This window comes from Larus michahellis, chromosome 10, assembly GCF_964199755.1.
Source record: "Larus michahellis chromosome 10, bLarMic1.1, whole genome shotgun sequence".
NCBI lineage: Eukaryota > Metazoa > Chordata > Aves > Charadriiformes > Laridae > Larus > Larus michahellis.
Window position 1 is genome coordinate 5,606,642 of NC_133905.1, and position 19,286 is coordinate 5,625,927.

General features: G+C 45.7%; 1 protein-coding gene across 4 annotated transcripts in view; it reads left to right on the forward strand.

The window, feature by feature from the left end:
- Nucleotides 1-19,286, forward strand: part of PLXNB1 (plexin B1) — a 79,584-nt gene that overhangs the window by 17,314 nt on the left and 42,984 nt on the right. For 2 of the 4 annotated variants that reach the window (XM_074603402.1, XM_074603405.1), the window contains exon 2: nucleotides 4,769-4,830. The exons of 1 other annotated variant lie outside the window; for it this stretch is intronic. The gene's annotated coding sequence lies outside the window, so the exon portion shown is untranslated. Of the gene's footprint in view, nucleotides 1-1,801; nucleotides 2,244-4,768; nucleotides 4,831-19,286 lie in introns of those variants that run through there. One more of the 4 variants, XM_074603404.1, reaches the window with a different exon arrangement.

Genomic DNA, 19,286 nt, shown 5'->3' on the forward strand with positions numbered 1-19,286 from the left:
AATTTGATGGAAGAGAAAACGGCACCACTACAACTATCTACACAACACTTAATACAGTGAGGTCTTAGTCTGTACTAGGACTCCAGAGTGCTATTCTGAGCATTATGAACCCGATTATGTTACACATAGAGCTCGGATGGCTCGGAGCCACACTTGGGATATTAACTGTTTCTATTAAGCTTTGCATTTAGAGATCCTTCTGGCAGAGGAGGGTGATGCTGAATGAGCTAGCGTTCCCGCAGCGAAACTCTCTGCGTGTGTCTGAACAGTTAGGGAGTATTTTGTATTTGATTTGCACAAGGGGTAACCTGAGTTCTGGAGCTTGCTGACTTATGGATGCTCAGTGTAATCAACTTTTCAATATCCTAGTTTTGTAGCTGCAGGTGTTGTGGAGGAGGCACTTATTGATGTAGATGTATAGGAGCGCAAGAGAAGCCTTGCAAAGTGCTATAAATGTATCCCAAGGATAAATCCATATGTAGTGTGTCATTTGACAGAGTATGTGATAAAATGGCATTGAGTGTGGTTACTTGTGATTCAGCCTGTGTCCCTGAAAGCGTTTTTAAGACTTGGTTAAGTTTGTGATGAAAGTAGCTTTAGGAATAGCGAAAGTCCTTCCCACTTCTGCTTAATAATAATAACAATAAAAAAATATATATAGTTTCTTTTCATGATTTACATTTTGGTTTGTGCTGTTCCAGATTTTGTAAAAACAAATCCCCTGAAAACCCAAACAACAACGATAATAAAAGAAACCCTCTGTAGGTTGCTTGGGTGATCCAAACAAAGTTGATGAGTTTCTCACCGCTTGAATACGCGCTGGCTGCGGGGTGGGAACTCCGCAACTCTGCCTTCATCACCCCACAAGTGCAGGAAAAATTAGAAATGTGTATAATCCTGCCCTGGCACTGCCTGGATGTGAAGCACGCTACCAGCAGACAGGTATGCTGAACTTGGAGATGAGCGGGTGGAAGTATCCCATATGCCACGTGGGCACATGAGCCACTGCTTAGTTCATGCTTGGGCTGAGTTTGTGTGTGTTTTATTGACAAATATCCCCTTCCTCAGAAAGCAAACATCTGGCATCTTTACCTTGCAAAGGCTTTGCTCTCCAAATTGGGCCTATAGTGCAAGGAAGGCACACGATGACCTTGGTGTCCCTGTGCCTTCTCAGCTGCGTTTTTTGTCTTGGACACCATTGACCCTGAGATTTGGATGCATTTCCCTCTGCTGCTTTGTGTTAAAAATGAAGAATGAGCTGTAACGTGGGGAAGCAGTTTGTATGATAGAACACATGGAAATGAACAAGTGGGGAAGGTGGTGGTGGTTGGAAGGGCTTGGATGAGACACAGTAATGGGGCTGGATGTTGGAGTGAGGGGGAGAGGGAGAGTTTGGATGGGACTGCAATGGGAATCGGTCCCCAAAATAAATATTGTACCACTGGGGCATGAAGGGATAAGCAGTCTCCTTCAAATCTGATTCTGTGCCTCAGCCTTCCTCCAGAAGTTCCTGCAATTTAGACAAATGGCCAACATCAGATTTTTAAGTGGTATTTGTGCTGAACACTTGCAGGAGTGCGTTCCCATCCAGCTGCTGAGCAGAAATCCTCCTCCTTCGGTCTTGCTGGGAGCTGCTTTGCGCTTTTCTGTGGCAGCAGCTTTTGCAATAGGAGCCACCCCTCCCCTCCCACCCCTGTCCCCAAAAGGATGGCTTTTTCTGTGAAAGAAGCCAGCGTAGCCAGGCAGACATTATCCCCCTGCCGGAAGGAGGCATCCAGGCTCCCTGGGGAGGAGGGGACCCGGGGGAGCGAGTGATTCATTGCAGCTGGCTGCAGTTTGGCCTCCTTCTCTCTCTTTGCCCTGGGTGCCAGGGAGTGACAGCTCGTGGGCAGCGGGCCAAGCTCTGAAAAGAGGAGTGTGTGAGGCCTTCAGCTTTCTCATGCTTTATCAAGCTGCAAAGAATAGCTCGATATTCAGCCAGCGTTGGTGCAGGTCAGGAGAATGGAAATGCGAACTTAACTCCTGACATGCCGGCTGATTGCTGACCGCACGCTCTGCGCGGAGCCGGGGCTGCTTTGTACGGCAGCATGCGGAGCAGAAGGAAGAAAACGTGCTTTGATGCGATGATGAAGATATCTTTCTGTTAAGTGGGCAGCCTCTGGGACTTGCTGGGAGCATGGAAAAAGTGTTATCCGCTCGTGGCTCGCTGTCTGTGTGCTGGTGGAGGATGGAAACACTGAAAGGTAGGGTAGCAGGAGCGATGGGTGTCCTGGGAAAGCGTGGGAGACTGTGGCTGGCGAGTGGCAGGTCTGCCTTCAGCTGTCCTCCCGCTTGTGGCTCTGGTGCTGGCCAGCCGACCCCTGGGCAGTGCTCTTCAATGCAAGGAATTGGTGGCCTGGGGAGGAGGATGGGCCCAGTCCTGGAGCCGTAACGCTTTGCTGGAGGGCTTGCCACAAGGCGTCCCTGCGGCGACGGTCTCTGCGGAGGGCTGCCCGCCGGCACGCAGGGAGTTAAGCGCTCCTCGGCGGCTGGGGTGAGCCTACCTCGGGGTGTTGAGCTCCATTCCCACGGCTTTTCCTTTCTGACCAGGGCTGGGGGAGGGATCCAGCCTGGAACAAGTAAAATGCCCGGAGGCTGGAAAACAGCACCCAGGGCCCCTCTGGCCTTGTGTTGGGCTGGGAGGGATTCGAGCTTCACACTGGACAGGGGCTGCTGGCCAAGGCTGGGGTCTGTCGCTGCTCGGCCTGCTGCTGGGTAAGACTGCAGGTTTATTTCCCCCCTTTAGGCAGACCGAGATGGCTTTACAGGCAGTCGAGTTCCTGCCTAGGGGACTGAAATAAATTATTTCTCATCTGGAAGGATGTAAAGTAGAAATCAAGTTGCAGCAGTTCCATGAGCAGCTCACAGCACAGGTTAACATACGAGTTTTGTGGCAGAGCGAGAGCAGCAGCGTTTGAAGGAGTGTCGTTCCCTACAGGACGTGCAAGTTTCTCAAAGGCGTAAGATAGCAGGGCCCTTCTTTACTGATGCCGACTCCACCTTCTCCTCCTGCCCCATTTTGAGATGCTGACTTGAGCTCTTTGAAGCCCTGAGGAGCGAGAAGAGGAGGAAGAGCAGGTGGAAGTCTGAGGGGTCGGGAAGGGAGTTAGCGGGTACCTGGAGCACAGCCTGCGGCTGCCTCAGAGCCTGAATCCACCGTTTCTCCATCAGCAGTGCCAGGGGGCTGGGAGAGCGAGAGGGCTCTGCCACATCCCAGTTTGTTTTTTATCTCTGCATGGGGTACTGGCCCTGGCCAGCACCAATTTCCCAGCAGGAGGAGGAGGGCGTTAGAGTACCTGTGCAGCCCTTGGAAATGCTCTCCGAAGTTCTCTCTGAGGACGAGGGTGTGTAGTCCCTATTCTCAACAACAACTGAATTCAAGGCAGGGTGAACTGGTGTGAGGGAGTGGGACCTGGTAGTAGCATAAAGGAGGGATGTACCACGGGCTCAGAGAGCAATTCCACGGTTTAGTTCTGCTGGGCTGCACTTGCACTGTGCAGACCAGGTTATGCCAAAAAGCACGGCAGATGCGTGATTGGAGACTGGATTTTTGTTTGTGCATGGGATATCTGGCGTTGCTCCCATCCCAGATCCTCTTTGCAAAGGCTGTGATGCTCCCAGTTTCTGCGCTGGCCCCTGTGGCAGAAGGATCTGGAGGCGGGAGGGTCTGGGAAGCAGTTCTGCCTGTGGGGCAGAGGCTTTGTTCCTTGCAAGATAAGGCAGTAGCCTGGGTCAGCACCTAGATGCAGACACGAGTGATGAAACAACAGTGTCTGTGCGAATACTCTGCAAACACCAAAGTATACAGAGATTCCTCCTGATGGATTGCTGATTGTTAGATGCCAAAATCCTAATAAAGACTAGTAGGCAGCAGCCCTTGTTTGGCTGTTGGCACCGAGGGACTTAGTGCTGGGCTCTGCTTTCCAGTATACCACGGCTCTTTGCTCTGTCCATTTACTTGCCCGGCAATGGGAAATGTGGCTGGATTGCGAGCCAGAGCCCTGGTGCGATCTGAGCCCTGTGCGAGGCAGACCTGCGGTAGATGCACAAAGAGAAACTCTCGCCTGCTGTGGCTGTAGCCTGGGACCCAGGTGCAGCAAATGCACCAGCGAGAGCTGGCTTTTCTGCCGTGCTCCTGCAGGGACAGGGGGTGTGTTCCTATTGTGCCTATGCTGGTTTGCTCCTGTCAAGCCTCTTCTCATTATTCTTGCCTTGAGCTGTCTCAGGCCCGAAGGCAAAGTGCTACAGAAGGCTCTGTAGGCTTGCCCTTGAGAGACGTGCGGTCCTTGGAGAGTGGCTGTTCAAGGGAAGCGCTGCAGTGGGCTGAATTGAGGCTGTTTCAGGCTGCACAGCTCTGAGCTAATCTCCCAGAGGCAGAGACATTACTCACCAATCAGGAATGTGTCTGTATTTTTCCTAATGAGAACAAAACATTTTATCCCTGTTCATTAGCAGAGAGTTAGGGTGTACTGTTGCTATGCCAACAGACTCCTCTCCCCTGCAGACACACTGGGGGTGTCCTCCCTGCCATGGTTAGAAGGGTGAACGGGAAGGCTCGTACTGGCAAGAAAAAGATCCCATTGTTTTCCCAGGGCTGCCTGGACTTTGTGCAGCTGGCCAGACCTTGCCTTCTCAGGGGGAAGGGAACAACAGCGGGAGTCAAGTGCAACAGAGGTTTAATTTATTGGAAAAATAGTCTTTGCATTTCATGTTATGTTGTTTTTTCCAGCTTGAGGCACACTCCTCAATAAGAGAAATGAAGGTGTCTCTACGTTCCCAAGAGTCCAGATGGTAAGCAAAATGCGCCGGGAGTCAGCCCTGGGACACCCATGGACGGCTGCAGCCCTCTGGGCTTCTCCGTGTTCCTGATCGTCTCGGTTTGTGCGGCCAGTGTAATGCTGGGCAGCCTCTTGATGCTGCTGCGTAACGAACCCACCTGGTGAGCTGTACCACCTGTGATTAGTTGGACAAGTGGGTTCACCAGGCACGTGGTCTACTGGAAAGAGTGAGTGGCTGTATGTGGGAATATGCACATATTCCCTTTGCGAAGGGATCGTTCCCTTTGTGTAGGGAAATCCTATGAAGGACAGAGGACATCTCTTCAGCAACAGCTTTGATCTGTAGAGTTCTGCTGTAACCAGATGTATTTACTCCAAAGGTTTCCTATCCATTTGCTTGTCATTTTTGTGTTTGTCTTGGTCCTCTTCCCTAGCTTCCTTGAGGGTCTGCTCAGGATCTGTGGGTTGCAGTCAGTGGTGCCTAAGTCAGGCCACCGTACACCTTTTGCAAGAGTCTTCTCAGCACCTCTGGTGCTGCACTTCCATCTCTGTCGCAATGTAAAAAGTTTCAAACTTTGAATTTTCTGTACAAGGGAATGAGTTAAACCTACAGACGGAAACAAAATGAAAAAGCTACTTTCTGATGGTGTTCTATGGCTAGAAACGGGCCAGTCAGTGTTGCCAAATCTGAAGACAGTTTCCTGGAGCGGGGGTTATGTTCATATCTGGCTGTCAATCACCATGCAGCGTGATGAGCTGCTGAGCTCTGTGGTGTTGACAGCTATAGACCCTTGAAGAAATGTCTCCGTGAAACTGAGTTCTCCTTTCAGGCTGCTTCCTGTTAAACAGGATAGCTGGAACTCCTGTTTCAGTTTGCCTGGTGAAGCACTCTGTGAGTGAATGTGTGGAATTTGAATATGGGAATTTGAATATCAAATATGGGGTGGTACAGCAGAGATCCCAGACTGAACGAGCTGCTGGAGATCTGCAGATCTGTATGAGCTTCTGGTTGGGGAGTGAAACCCTGGCACCTGGACACCAGGTGCCAATTTAGGTGAGTCACTGACTCCTGCGCTGGAGAGATGAGTATCGCGTTAGAGCACTGGGAGTACAGGAGCCCTTCATCAGAAGGATGGCTACTTGTGGGACTTGCAGCTATAGCAGCAGGAGGGCTCAGCAGAAATAAAAGCGATGAACAAAGCCAGACAGCAACCCCTAGCCCAGACTTCTGTGTGTGTGCAGCCCGTGTGGTTTCGGTTTGGTGGTAGAACTGGATTGAACTCTTGGATGGTAAAAAGCAAGTTTTCGGAAAACCTGTTTCAATCTGGAGCCTCCAAGAATAAATCCTGAGTACATAGAACACAGGTACAAAGTTTGGCAAGTCTGGTTTCCTCAGCTTTGCATTGCTCTGGGTGGTTCAAGTAAAACCACTAAATCAAAGCTGTTTGAAATACGGAATAAGTAAGTACTTGAGATTACTTGAATTCAGGCCAGTCTCTTCTGGGTCCATGCTTTCAGGGTACATAAAAAATAAAAGACCATAGGGAGGACGGAGGTTTGTATGTTGTATTCTTTGAGATACCAAGCTAATTCTGTCCAGATCTATTGAAAAAGTGCTCCAGCAGAAGTGCACTAGAGGACATGCTTTTCAGTACCTCCAAGTGCAAAAGATCATGGCTGAACAAACTAACTTCTGAAATGTGAGTTATGGTTATTAACCGCGTCGCGCTGTACTTCATTCTTGTGCAGCCAGAGCAGCAATTCGGCGTTACCTAGGAGAGTGCTTGTTCCCTCCTCATCTCTCCCCTCCTTTTTAAGCAGTGTAGGGGCTGATTTTCTGCCCTATTTTCTGTGGACCACCACTTTCTTTTTTACAGTAACAATAAACGTAGAACTACTGTGCTAGGTGCAAACCAAGAATTCTTCAGGAGAAACCTTCACCTTTGGGAGGTGGAGGGCGTGTTTTTTTCCAAACTGTGTTGATGTGTTTTGGTTGTAGACATTTTTCTCATTGCTTCCTAGTCCTGGTAAGCGGTTCAGTACCGTGTGCTCTCTGCAGAGTGCTCAGAGTAGTGGGGAGGTTGGGTATTGCTAGACCTGGGACCACATACTTCCTTCATATGTGATGTAAAGCTTCTGCATGACTACCTTAAACGCCAGCTCCAGTTCCAGATGGGGTGTTTCAATGAAAGACTAGTCCAAATGGCTCTCTGGTCTTGCATCTTGTTGTCTTGCAATTCTCTTTCGGAGATGTCTCCCACTGCATGCTGAGCTCTTCTTCACTAGGTGTGTATTCTCCATTTGTTTAAGTATTTAACCTTGTAACAACTGGATTCCTGTTTTGGTAGTATCTGAGCTTCTTTCAGTGAAAAAAATAATGCAGACCTACACATATCCACCGTGGGGTAAAGAATAAAATTCCAAATCTATTCCTATGGTTTTGTCTCTAAAAGCACCACAGGTGTAATACCCGCAGCCAGATGAATGCCTTAGGTGAAAATAAGCCCTTGTGTTATGTTCCAGGTGCAGGTTTCATGTAACTCTCGGGGTTGGCATCATTTGATGTCACCAAAGATGTGGTCAGCTCTCCTGCACTGCATTCTAGAAGCTCAGCTTCTAGGAAGAGCTAAATGCTCTGCCCATCTGACCTAGTGGAAGAGATGGGAATAGCTGCGCACAGTTTAGAGGCTGGATTAGATGAACTTTTGAGTCCCGTGTGCTGTTTGATATCCACCACCTTGAGAGGAGGGTTCTCCCCTTTGATCAGAACCAGTTATGGGCTGTTTGCGGGGTGAGGTGTTCATTCTAACCCTTAAAGAATGGTTCAAAGCCCTAAATTGTGAAGTAGGTTTATATTTTTAAAAATGCTTTTAGCACTGAGTATTGTAACTCTAGGTAATACATCTGCCCTCTCTTGAATTCTATTGAGTTTTAATGGCCTCGCTTCTATTTTTTTTTTTTTTAATTCCAGTTACATGTCTATATTGCTGCGTCTTAAAATGCTTGTTTCACTTTCAATAGTGAAACTGGCAAAGGACAGAGAAAAGCCAGACATTTCAGCCTGACAGGAAAGCTCAGGTTGCTCAGTGAGCTAAGCATGTATAAACAGCAAAGTCTTACATCTGATAATCAAGAATGTAGGGAGCAATTAGGATCACTGCACTTGTGGAAGAAATCACTCCGGATTTTGAGGGAGTCATGATAAAAACAGTGTCTAAACCCAAGTATTCTTATATGGTTCTGCAGAAGAACCAAGTCTGTTAAGGATATTGTTGGTTTAGGTTGCATCAGGAGACCACTAAATATTGTGCCGATACTTGAGGAGAAAAATTGATGGATTGAAATGTTCATAACAAACATACGACAGAATAAAGCTCTGGCACACAAGCTTTGTCACAAGGGTTATGTGTTTCATCAGAGCAGGCTAAATCAAATATAAGGACTTTATTTATATTTTCAGAGCGCTAATGGGGAGATAAATTGTTTTAAAAATGCACCGTGTTCTGGAGGAAGAAGGTATAGCTGGATGCTGTGGCTTGAAAGTAAACTTGCTTTTGAGCAAAGGCAGTTTAAGAAGTTAGGCTGCATGTTTTAACAAAGAGCCACCTGACTAGCAATTTGCTGTAGCAGTTGGGAATCCCTGCTGTATTTGAAATCATTGCGCTAATTTCTCCAGCTCATATGGAAGTTGAGTTTTCTGCAGCCTTAGGAAAAAAAACATTGCATCTTAGGAAAGGTATCTTCAGTTATTAGAAATGGAACAGCAGCAACAGTGACCAGAGGTGAGGATTACCTTCCCCGCGAAGAGCAACGGAATAAACTGTGACTCTTCCACCTGAAAAGTGATAGTTATCTTAAAATCCTGAATGGCATGGAAAGGTTAGAGGGGGAGCAACCTTTTTTTGCCTCTTTCATTACGACTGTGAATAGGTATTGAATGGAGCCAGCATGTAGTAAGCTTAAAAACAAATAATGACTTAGTCCTTGATGTGTGCAGTTAACCTGGGAAGCTTCTTGCCACAGGATGTTGTGAAAGCCAAACATCTGTGTGTATTTGAGGACACAGGGCAGCTCCATAGAAGAAGGAGCTATTGAAGGTTACTAAATGCATAGAAACCACCTCTATCCCAAGAAATCCCTGAGCTGCGCTTTGTTGAAGTTGGGAGAGTATTCCGGGAGGTAAAGTGCTGCTCTGTGCTTACTTCATACTCACCTTTCAGGCCGACGCCAGAGCCACAAAACTGCAACCTGGTTTGTCAGCATGGAGCGGGAGGGGGGGATGCAAATAAAACTTGTAAAAACAGGGACTGGCACAGCTTGTGGTCCAGGTTGGTTCTGTGCTGCTTGTGATGTACTGCATGCACCTCTGACTCGCTAAAAGCATTGCCTGTGGGCTGTTGGAGTCTGCAGACTGTTGACTTGAGTTTGAAGAGAGGTGGAGAGTGTATTTCTGGAAACTACGCAGCTAGGAAAGGTGGTGTGAAGACAAATATTCTAAGCAGAGAAGCTGAATCTCTCCCTTTCTCTGTGGCATATGCTGTTCCTGCTGCTCTGAAATGGTAGGTGTTTTACTGAGTTACAGAGACTGTCTTACTGCTGATAGCCTAAATCTTATTTGTGTGAATTTCCCCCATTTAAAAGAGTGTTTCTTGCCTGGTAATGGACTGTAACTTAATTTGAGCTAAAATGGGTGATAAGCAGATGTATAAACAATACAATCCCTGTTCCAAAGTGGTTTCAAACTAAAAATGTCATGGCCTACGTGAGGTTCATACTCTTCAGAAGTACTCAAAACACTAGTCTTATTTTAGGTCCTGTCTAAACATTTAAAAATAACTTGAAAATAGGGTTCACTTCTAGATGCTTCACCCTTGAAAGTCCGGTCTGGCACTTGGTTTTAGATGCTTACCCAAATCTGCAGAGGGCACAGTACAGAACAGCGGTAGTTGTTCCTTTGAGCTTTTCCTTCCTCTTTCAGGAGGAAGAGAACAATGTCCGGCTATCTGTCTTTTTGTCCCTAGGGGCATGGTCTCTGCTGTTAGGTAGTGTCTTTTTTTTTTTTTTTTTTAACCTTTTGTTGACTAACTTTGCTGCTGTGGTCATTGGCGAACAGCTATGGAAAGCTGACCAGTAGCAGAACTGTGACGTATATTCTTGGGGGCAGGCTTTTATGACTGAGCGGATGTATTTGGGGAAACTATAGCCCCTTTGCAAGGATGCAGAAAGTGAATTGTCCGCATCTCTCGTTCTCCAGTGAAAGTCACTCCGTGGACTGGCTGAGCAGTCGTGTGCTCAGATTAGAGCCGTGAGGGGTACAGATGGGCCTGGGGCTGAGAGAAGAAGCCAGGTGGAGTACATACAGGGTTAGGACAAGGGTCACATTGGGGAAGACCAGGACTAGGTGGAGTGGACTCAAGTTCCCTTCCTGTTGATTGTCCCCCTATTATCTTGACGTGTTGCAACTATTTAGTCAGCTGTTTGATGCAGGAAGGTGTCTCTATCCCAAGCCAGAAGTCTCATCGTTGCAGAGTAGCAATGATGGGCTCAGTTGTTACACCATTTAGAGAGCATCCTTCCTGTTTCAGTTATTGCTTTCATCAGTAGTTTTGTTCCAGCAATGACTCCCTCTCAGCCTGTTCCTGTGAGTGCTGGGCCTCTCTGCCCTTCTCCAGATAGTCTGTCCAGCTTAGATTTAGTTTGAACCTGTCTTTAGCCTGTATCATCTTTTCTATTCCTATCTGGTCCATGATTTCAGCTAGCATATTTCCCACTAAGTCCTGAGAAGATTTAATGTAAAACATTTTTATGATGCTAAACTTGTGTCAGCCCTACTGTGGCCTCCTGGGTTGACATTAGGTGGCTGATTGTCACATTTTTGTGGGGTTTTGGTTTGTTACCTATGTTGTGGCAAATTTGAACCGTTTCCTTTCCCAGAGGAAGGCACAGTCCCTGCCGTGTATATAGCTTATAGTATATAAGTATACTATATAGCTTAAGTATATAGCTTAAAATGACAGAGCAAGGGTGCCTGGAGCTGTGACAGTCTGCGAACAGAACTGTGCTGACCACAGGCTATGGTTTATCCCTTCAGCACAGATGCACATACTTTTTCCTTGTTCCCCTTACCAGCCTCTCTGCTCTGTTTAGCTGTTTCTTCCAGCAGAAGAGCAGCTACTCAGATGTAAAACTCTCAGTGCTGTTCCCCAAAAGCTACCGTAAATCTGGTTTTCCTGTCTCCTGGGCACTTTTGCCCAGGGGTGACCCTGGCAAGGTAGCATTCTCTTGAAATGCCGACAGTCAGCCGGTTACACTGGCTGCCATTTCTGCTCATAGCAGTTTGCATTTCAGACTAGCGCTGCAGCTTGTGGAGCAGACCTGTTAGTGCATCTCTGTGGCCCCAGGGTGAAGGTCTGGGCTTCCCTGAAAGGCAAAGGGAAGAGCCAGTCAGTCCTGCCCGGCCAGTGGCTGTCAGACTGAGAAGATGGGAGGGTAGCAAACCAGATGGAGAACAGTCTCAACCAAAAAGCCTTTAAAATTCATGGCTGCCAAGAAAAGGTAGCCAGTTCTGGACCTTGGTGCCTTTAGGACAGCACCAAAGAAGCTTTCTCAGCCCTGAACAGGACCAGGAGCTCAAATATTTTGTGCAAAAAGTTAGGATCTCCTCAGTCCAAATGTACAGATAAGAACAGAAGCTCATGTTGCAAAGCACTTGAGGGTGTTAAGATTTCTTATGGTGAATTTTGTCTTGTAATAAAATTCCCTGTTCTGGATAAGGTGTGACTAGATGTCTGCCTGTTAACAAAGTGACTGGAGAACTCTTGCTCCGGGTGGTTTATTTCTCCAAGTACGAAATCTTGCAGGGTCCTAGCTTCTGCTTCCTTTGCCATTTAATTTTCATGTTGCTCGTTTTCGCTTGTCCAGATTGTGGACCCACAGTGGTATGAATGAAGAGCATTGCCTGATGGCCCACGCACTGTAGTAGTCATTATGCAGTCTGGATCTCTGAGTTTTATCCTTGAAACAAGAACTGCCAAGTGTGGGCAGTGTCTGGGATGGAGGGCTGTGACTGTAGAGTGGAAGAGTATGCTGCATCGCTGCTGCCAGCTGTGGCTCCTCAACCACAGGCACCTTGAGAGCCCTTCATGGATGGTTCCTGTGCCACCATGCCATGCTGGACTACGTTTGGAAGCGCTGGATATCAGATCCCAGCCTGCGTGGGAGGGTCATTGCTTGGGGCTGTTGAGACTGGTGTGAAGTTGATCCTGACTCTCAAGTCTGCACCCAGCCTGTTTAGTCTTCTGCAGTAGTGCAGTGGGAGCTGTTGTGTTCTGTACATGTGATGAGCAACTCAGGAAGGTCTCCAGGCTTTTTGAACAACATGTTGCGTTGCTATCTGTTCTTGGCCTTATGAAAGCCTTGGTATTGGCTGGCAGAGGTAGAAGAAAGTGTTTGGCCACCTCAACGTCGATCATTATCTAGCAGACCTATGTAACCTAATTACCAGAATATTGAGCCTAATAGTTTGTAGCTGACTACTAACAGCCTTCCAGGGTTAGGCACTAATTTATGGAAGATTAATTGATCAAAGCTTCATTTCTGATAATGCTTTAAAATGAGCTGAGTAATACAAGATAGAATATACCCCAACTTGGTTTGAAGGCAAACCACAAGCAGATTGCGGTAGTGATGTGGAATTCTGTTGATTTTGCTGTCTCTTCTGGGTGGGAGGGGATAGATGCTACTCATGTGGTTGCATTGCATTAAATTGATTTGCATGTTACTGCCTGTATTCACAACTGTAGCCAGAACTGCTGACACTGTTGGAGTGATAGGGGAAGACTGTCAAACTGCTGTCAGGTTGTACGGTTCTCCAGAAGATCACTGTGGAGGGCAGAAAAGTGAATTTTATTTGAAGTGAAGGAAAACTCCAAGGCGAAGAATTCCTTCGTGTCCACCCAGGGCATGTTAATTCTTTATAGAGCTGTTGTGGTACTAAAATTGCAGACTTCTGGGGTGTTGAGGAAATGCTGTTCTTTAACAGGCCAGAGCAGCCCGCACTGCTCAGTGCCTGCAGAGCGAAAGGATTTACTCAAGGCAGGCTCCAGTGTTTAATGGTTCTGATTTGCATCCTGACAACTGGATGGTGGAGGTCGGGATGCGGTCCTTGTGTGTCTGCTTGTGGTCTATAACGCTGCACGAACTCCTTTTGTGGTAGGTTTCTCTGGTCTCCCTTCCACCCTGCAATCCTGCAGGGCTGACGCTGGCATGCAGACCATGGTTTCCTCTTGGGGTGCAAGTGTAGGACTGGCTTCCTTTCGCAGGATGGTTGAAGCTCCTTTCCTCTCTTGCTAGGTTGCTCCAAGGCCAGGCTTAGATGCAAAAGGACTTGCCTTGGGAGTGTGGTCTTTGCCTCTGGGACATGAGAGCTTGGTTAGGGGTCACGGTGCCATCCTCTGGGAAGCATGTGCTGGTTGCCGGAGGTCTCCTCCCTCCCTTCTGGAGGGCACCCTGCCAAGGAAAATAGACTCTTAAGGCAGAAGCGATTACAGTGAGACCGTGTGCTGTCCTGGCTGTTTCTGGAGGAAACGGTTGCCATTTCTGCTTTATAGAAATCAACACAGAACAGCTGAGGCAGCTATTGCAGAGCAGGACTCCGGCTTTCGCAGCCTGGGGAGCCAGATCTGAGAAGAGGAGGATCCTGGCTGAGGCTGGGGAGAGGTGCCCCGATGGTAGGAGGGCAGTGCGGTTGGGAAGGTGTGCCTTGTTTGAGGTGGAGGCCGGTAAAATATGAATCACGTCTGTTTGAAGTAGTGATGAAATCCCAGATGAAGGATTTCTGTAATACCTCGCCAAATAGTCTGGTGCGCTTTAGCTTTCCTTTCTCCCTGGTGAGAATGGTCGGTCCTGACCTACTTTTAGCAATAGCAGTTCTGTTGAATGCTACCCAAAGCTTAGCTGTGTGTACGGCAAACACGCGTTATCTGTTTTGTTCAGTCGGCATCTGACTGAGAAGTTTCCATCAAACGTTTAGGAGACAGGGAAGAGCTGTTCCTGGAAGAGACGCTGTTGGTGTGTTAAAACCCAATTCTGCCCCTTCTGTGCACCTCAGGGTTTCCCAGCCTGCTGAGGGTGATGCTCGCTTGCTTCCCTCCTGTGCTGTGCATCAACTTTGTGCTGCGCTGTCGGGATTCGGTTAGATGCTATCTAAATGTTAACATGATAGATAATGTCTTTAGAAATAGTCTATGAGGTTAGGTTTCCGGCTTCCTAAAAATGTGATTAGGCAGGGCTAAAGTTAAGTTCTTAATATTTAAAAATAAATAAAATCTATAAATGTACCGTAAAATAAGAAGTTTAAATAGAACTGTCATCCTAGGGCAAATTGCAAAGCTCTGTGTAGCTCGGTATCCTGCCTTTGACAAGAGCCAGAAGCAGACGCTTAATGAGGACTGTAAGAAACAGGGCATGTATAATGGGGGGGGTGGTGGGTGGGTGGTTTTTTGGTGTTTTTTTTTTTTCTTTCTCTCCTCCTCATTTGACTCCCAGTTTATGACCATCATGAGTTTAGGACCCTCCTTGGCCAGGAGTTGTATCTAATCATCTGATCTCAAGCACATCTATTCTCCATTAATTTCTATAATCCCTCTTCTAACTTGTTTATGTTTATGTCTCCATGACATCCTACAGCAGTGAGCTCTACAATTTAATTATGCATTTTAAATGTTATTTAAAATATTCTACATCCAGTGACAATACCCTTGAAATATCTTACAGAAGTTGTCCGTAACTTCATGGGTTTATGCATTGTAAGACACAGTAGTTGATTATTTCATGTTTTTCATCTCGACACGATGTAGTGTTTCAGATCTCTTAAATTTTCCGTATCTTCCCCCTGGTTTTTTCTTTGTCCATCCGAAGTCCTACTCTGCTCGTTCTCTCCTTATATGGAAGCTGCTCCGTGCTTTTGATCATCTTTGTTGTCCTTTTTGTCATTCTGTCTCCTTTTTCAGATGTGGGAATCAGAACCGCCTGCAGCATTCAACAACATAATGGTGACACGTGGTTTTTTTCCTAATCACTCCGAAGGTTGTATTTGCCTTTTTGCTTGATACTAAATCTGCCAAGTTTCCCAAGTTTTCCTGAGTGGTAACGGCTAACTTGGATCCTGTTGTGTTTATGTAATTAGAATATTTTGTGTTAGTTTTGGTATTTATTGACATCTAAGGTATTGTGTAGTTACTTAAGAGTGCATGAGTTCTGTTACTTTTTCCAGGCTTTTTTGAATTTGATTGTGACGAATAGTTTGTTTTGGTTTTTTTTAATAATAAAATTTGCCACTTCTGGACGTATTGCTCTTCATAGATCTTATGTGAACGTATTGAACAGCGCAGGTTGCAGAACAAATCATTGGCAGATCTCACCGGTAACCTTCTTCTGATGGGGAAACTCTTTTGGCTTCCTGCCTTTTACCTACTTATTAAATCATGATAGGGACTGTAACTTTAATTCCACAATAGCTTAACTTGTTTTTTTTTTTTTTTTCCCAAGAGCCTTAGTTGACAGTTCTTTTAAAATCAGTTTAGTTCATATTAAACAGATTAAAAGCTGGCTCTTGGATCTCAATTAACTGGAAATGAGAAATCTGCTCTTGGAATTTCCTGGGTGCTGCAGGAACTTCTCTCTGCTCAGATATTAGTCTGTATTTTGATCAACAATTGGGTTCTTGAATTTCTGCAAGCAAATGTATTTCTACAGGGAGTGATGGTCTTAGATTTATCTAAATTTGTGTAGAAATGGTGGATTTGCTCAGCAGAATTGGATGGGTAACTTTAGCGAGCTCTGCTTTCCCAGCAGGGTTCTATTACAGCTGGATTAAACCTATCTAGGCTCTCCGGATGTACTCTACGCGTGAAAGGGTAGACAATGGGGTATTTTTTTTTAACTAGTTGCCTGGAAGAATATTTGAGTCACTGATGGTATTTGACTGGATAACAGGTTCTTGGGCAGGTAAATGGAGGGCTGGTGGGTCAAACCGGGGAAAATAACCTTTTCCTAATGCTGTGCATTAGGAAAATGCACATTTTTTCTTTCCTAATCCTGTGCAGCATTAGAAAGCTAAAGGAATAGCCCGCCCGGGTCAGGTGCTGTGGAAAGGAGGTGCTCATCCAGGTCAGGTACCTTAAAGAAAGGATGGTGGCAAACTGTAAAAGGCTCAGAGAACTACAAGAAAAATTAATTATTTCTGACTGAAGAAGCTCAGGCCACCTAATGTATCCATCCGAAGGATTACACGTGGCTGCAATCTGTGATTCAGAAGGCTCAAAGCTGGCAGGAGGTATAGGGAAAGGATTGCCTTATGCTTGTCTGCCCTTATAGTACTTCTTAGGCATCTATTATTGTCTGTTGCTGGAGCCAGGGTTTCTGTGTAGGTGGGCCTCTCTCTGAGTTAGAATAGCTGTCGTTATCTTCTTGCCCAAGGAGGATTAAGAAGGAGGATTAGTTTTCAAACTGTTGATGCAAAAAGCAACTAGAAGCTTCTTTGACTTGGGAGATCCTGTGACAAGCAAAGTTAGACAAAATAACAAGGCATTTTACTTGGGGTAAATAACCCTCGGGGATCAGCTTGCTGGGCTAAGGTGGCAGTTTCTGTAATTTAGGAGCCCTAAGAAAAAATTCTGCTTTCACTGGTAGACTTTAGCCAGCAGCTGATGGGCCAGAAGAAGAGATTGCTTAGTGGTGTTCTGTGTTTTGATTACGCAGAACGTTGGAGCAGATCCTAAAGGACTCTCATCTTCAAACGGATAACGCTGGCAGAAAGTTAGCCTTTGGTTGTGTTAAGATACAGAGAAACTAACAGCTGACTTGATTTCCCCTTTTAAAAACGTATATACAACATGGTACTTGAGTTCACATTTTGTTAGTGTTTGGGAGGATGGTCAAGTGACAAGTCAATTTACAATGACAGAATCTATGAAGAAAGCTTCTTTTAACAGCGAGTAGCTGGTGTTTGCTTTATATTCCTTGTAAATGTTTGTGTAGTTTGTCTTGATTCATAAAAAGTTCACTATTTAACACTGTATTAATCATTAACTCTTCGTTAACCATTTGTACTGGAAGCTTAAACTAGTTTTTATAACACATTTTCATGTGTGCAAGAGAAAAGATCGGTTGTGCTGGAGCTGCAGGGGAAGCACCTGTCCACTACCGTCAATTAATTCCAGTCTGCCTGAAACGAACATTCAGGTAGAAGCACTTTCTACAGTTTTTCCAAAGAACCCCTAACAATGCACAAGCGTCGTTAAAATGGCAATAGTATCACAAAGTTGACAAAATATTTTGTGCAACGTTGTTTTAGTAGAACTTTTTCAACCCCCATCCAGAAAGGTATGTTCTAATGGTCAGCGGTTAACTGTCAAGCGTTTAGAAAACAGTTTTCCCAGGTGTTTATCTAACAACGCTGCAGCCTGAAAGTACAGGTTTTCTGCCACCTTCCCTTGCTGTTCCAGGTTTGATATTTTGTCTTTACACAGGTTTTTTTTAAGTTATTTTGACCTCAGCTTTGGTGTCAGATCTGGTATAACAGAGCTCCCTTGTGTGTGCCAGTCCTGCTCCGACAGGATGGCTTGGACTTGGGATTCTCCTTGGGGTCAATTTTATTTGGAAAACAGAGGTTTGTGTTCATCTCCGCCAGAGCCGCTTGCTGCAAGCGTTCTTAAACAGCAGAGCAGGGAAATGGCCCGGTAGTAGTAAATAAAACTCAAAAAAAAGATATATTTATTTAGTGGGAACGTCATCTTTCGCAGCAGAAAATAGCATGTCTCTGTTGAGCATATGAAATTTAGAAGGGGGGGCTGAAATTCGGGACTTTTGTGCAGAAAGCACAGCAGTGGTCGTCTTCCTACTGCTGGGTGACTTGAATGCCCTGGAGCACAAGGGTCGTCGTGCAGCTGGAAGAATTATGCTTTTAATTTTTTAATCTTTTCATGTTCTTGCTGTGGGATGGCTCTGCAAATGATACACTGAAAGTTTTGGGTGCAAATTTTGGGGTCCTGGTTTTTTTTCCAAGGATAGTTCTGCTGGCATTGATGTTGCGTATGAAATCCAGCCTAGAAGGTGGAACGTTGTCTGACCTCTGCATTTTTGGGGGACAGGATGTAGCGTTAGGGAAATAATCTGTGAGGACTGAAATAATCTTTGCGTGTTGATATGCTGTTAAAATGTGTCCAAATGAGTTCTGGGTTTGTTTCTTTAATAAATGAGTAAAGTCTCTGAGGGGGATACGTGAGGTCAGAGAGGTAAAAATAGTGCTACAGAAAACACGGTCTTATTTCAAATTCCAAGCAGCAAAATAGTGCCATTGCTTCCACGTTATTGGTTGTTGTTTTGTGGATGTGATATAAATATTCTGTGGCAGAACTGACTAATCCTCTAGCCCTTCTGTTGTGATCCCGATTAAATAAATGAAACTCAGAAGTATCATTTGGATATTAATATTTTACAGCGTGTTAGAGGCAATGTTCCGAGTATTGTCTGGAGCATTTTCTGATTTAACGGGAATTCATCAAAAAAATAGAATATTTAAAAAGAATCTTTAAGCCTTGGCAATTGCCTTCAGAATTAATTAAAGGCTACACACTTTTAGTGCAATCTGTCTGTAACAGCTGTGTTGTACACCAGCAGTGAGCACAGGAAGCAGAACGGTTCAGTAAATCCATAAAGAGCTCAGAAGTGTAGCCTGTCATGAAACCATCAGATTTAAATGTAGGTTATCCTCCTCCTTCCTGTCCTCCCAGAGAGGTTGTGATGGGTTTAACTGAAGAGCAAGAAATAAAAGAAGGCAGTGATGCCCATATTTGAGAAACAATTTGGAAAACGGAAGCAAAAGACGCTGCTGGCATTTTATCTCAGTTTTCACGTAGAATGGGAATGCTGCTCACTACTGATAGCCGCGCAGGCTTGTGCTCATTTCTACTGTATGTTTGCTCACCTAGCAATAAATGCAAGTTCATTTGCTAATGGCTCTTCAGCAAAAAGCAACAAAGAGCACTATATTCAGTGTTTACCCATTGCTCAGAGCGATTAGAACCAGCTTGCAGAACATGCTGTACTACCTCCTTTTTTTTTTTTTTTTTTTTTTCCCTTTTGTCTTCTCAGCTGCCCTCTGTTTTCCCAGAGTCATGAGGACTAGATAGTAGCTTCTCACCTGGAATGCATTTGAGGACTAGCTCTTGACAGAGTGACTTCTAGGGGGATATTGGTGAGTGAAGGAAGAACAGGTCAGAGATTTGACCGCAGCAGGGTCTGCTTTTGATTGTGGTCTGCCGGAATGAAGGGCTAGTTACTTTTCCATCTCTTTTTCCAGTACAGGCGCTCCAATTGGTAAAATGCTTCCAGTGAAACACTAGGGATAGGTTCAACTGCGGATCAGAGAGCTTGCAGAAAGATCTGTGTTGCTGGAGTGGTGTCATG